Here is a 2500-nt window from a genome sequence, read left to right as displayed (position 1 = left end):
GGATCAACCAGGGAGCTGCGTCAACTAGAGCTGAGCAGCCGGCCGCCCGGGAGTGTGTCCCAGGGGCCCGCGCGAACACGCAAGCGTCCGCTCAATTATTCTGCAAACAGGAGGAGGCTGAGCTCCCCTGCACAATACACCTCGAAACCCTCTCAGGTCCCGGCGGCGCGCAGCGCCGTCCTAAGTACTTGGTCGGGTTCGAGAGAGGCGCAATCGCCCGGAGTTAGGCGAGTAGACGCTTTAGGTGCGACCACCCGTGCTCCCAACTGAGCTTGCCGCTGCCGACAGAGGCCCGGGAGCGTGCTGTCGTGGCATTGCCGGCGGGAGACAACACGCGCCACCTACGGTGACCGGCATCTCCAACGCCAGCGCCACAGAAGGGCAAAGGCCCCACGTGGGTGCCGAAGCGAACTCTCCCAGCACAGCGCACGTGCCAACACGTCTGCACAACTGCGATACAAACCACCAGCGAGAACCGCTGGGGCGACCGAGCAGCAGACGGCGTCGCGGCGCCGAGTGCCGGGCGGCGGCGCATCCTCAACGCACACAGTCCTCAATCGGACCAGCACACTGCAGATGTCCACCGCGCTTCGCACCGGGCCGGCGAGGACCCACTTTGGCTGCACGGCGCCGCGCGCAGGGTGCCCCGGCGCGCAGCTGCGCCGCCTGCCGCGTCCGTCGGCCGGCGCGCCTGCCACTGGGCGCCCCCACCAGCCGGCTGTAGCGCGTGCGCCCACGCACCGCGCGGCCAGCACGCCGGGCGGCCCCCCCTCACCGGCCGGGGACAGTCCCACCCACCCACAGCCGCGTATCGCTTCACACCCAGATTCACATTCACGTTCGTTGGTATGGTGGGGACCGCTTCGTAGCTGTACCGATCGTTGCCCTCACAGATGTACCTCCAGCAAGGACAACCGCACCACAACGGGTTACCAGTTGTTCATTTGCGTAACGTCACCAGTAAACGTACACGTCCATCCCCGTTTGCAAAGTCAACTATTATTGCATGCCTGCCTGTCAGGTGTCAAGACACACTACATCCGCTCACATCCACGCAACAAAATGTGCCCGACTAGAGGGCACGTGGAAGGTGCCCCCGTACGTATGCGATGTCCATTGCGCGACCAACTGTCAACCGGCCTCTGTAGCATGTCGCAGATGTGGAACGCGGGGCACCGTGCTATCACATTGTGTGAGAAGAGACTACTACGTCTGCATACACGCGCCACTACATGAACAGACGGCTCATGCTGATCGCCATCCACTGCGTCCATTACTCCCACACGTCTCTATGGCGTACCACACTGCAATGCAGCTGTTATGGGGAGATGACACGTAGCTGTGTACACAACATTCTGAGCGGGTTGCGGTTGGACAATACATTAATGTAACGTGTCATATGCCAATTACAGAGCAGGGTAAGGCACAACTTGGGTTAGGTTAAGGCACAACTTGGGTTAGGTTAAGGCACAACTTGGGTTAGGTTAAGGCACAACTTGGGTTAGGTTAAGGCACAACTTGGGTTAGGTTAAGGCACAACTTGGGTTAGGTTAAGGCACAACTTGGGTTAGGTTAAGGCACAACTTGGGTTAGGTTAAGGCACAACTTGGGTTAGGTTAAGGCACAACTTGGGTTAGGTTAAGGCACAACTTGGGTTAGGTTAAGGCACAACTTGGGTTAGGTTAAGGCACAACTTGGGTTAGGTTAAGGCACAACTTGGGTTAGGTTAAGGCACAACGTGGGTTAGGTTAAGGCACAACGTGGGTTAGGTTAAGGCACAACGTGGGTTAGGTTAAGGCACAATGTGGGTTAGGTTAAGGCACAATGTGGGTTAGGTTAAGGCACAATGTGGGGGTAGATTGCGGTACAAATTGCATTACATTGCGGTGCAAATTGCATTACATTGCGGTGCAAATTGCATTACATTGCGGTGCAAATTGAGTTACATTGCGGTGCAAATTGAGTTACATTGCGGTGCAAATTGAGTTACATTGCGGTGCAAATTGAGTTACATTGCGGTGCAAATTGAGTTACATTGCGGTGCAAATTGAGTTACATTGCGGTGCAAATTGAGTTACATTGCGGTGCAAATTGAGTTACATTGCGGTGCAAATTGAGTTACATTGCGGTGCAAATTGAGTTACATTGCGGTGCAAATTGAGTTACATTGCGGTGCAAATTGAGTTACATTGCGGTGCAAATTGAGTTACATTGCGGTGCAAATTGCGTTACATTGCGGTGCAAATTGCGTTACATTGCGGTGCAAATTGCGTTACATTGCGGTGCAAATTGCGTTACATTGCGGTGCAAATTGCGTTACATTGCGGTGCAAATTGCGTTACATTGCGGTGCAAATTGCGTTACATTGCGGTGCAAATTGCGTTACATTGCGGTGCAAATTGAGGTAGGTTAAGGTGCAACACAGGTTAGGTTAAGGTGCAACATAGGTTAGGTTAAGGTGCAAGATGGGTTAGGTTAAGGTGCAAGATGGGTTAGGTTA

General features: G+C 54.5%; 1 non-coding gene across 1 annotated transcript in view; it reads right to left on the bottom strand.

The window, feature by feature from the left end:
• The window catches only part of LOC126150001 (small subunit ribosomal RNA), a 1909-nt gene extending 1895 nt beyond the window's left edge, over positions 1-14 (bottom strand). The window contains exon 1 of the ribosomal RNA XR_007531250.1: positions 1-14. This exon is cut by the window's left edge and continues 1895 nt beyond it. This is a non-coding gene — a ribosomal RNA (small subunit ribosomal RNA).
• Positions 15-2500: the final 2486 nt, after the last annotated feature.

Source organism: Schistocerca cancellata, unplaced genomic scaffold, assembly GCF_023864275.1.
Source record: "Schistocerca cancellata isolate TAMUIC-IGC-003103 unplaced genomic scaffold, iqSchCanc2.1 HiC_scaffold_963, whole genome shotgun sequence".
Classification (NCBI taxonomy): Eukaryota; Metazoa; Arthropoda; class Insecta; order Orthoptera; family Acrididae; genus Schistocerca; species Schistocerca cancellata.
The sequence above is the reverse complement of the archived record's forward strand: the minus strand, read 5'-3'. Positions and strand labels throughout refer to the sequence as shown.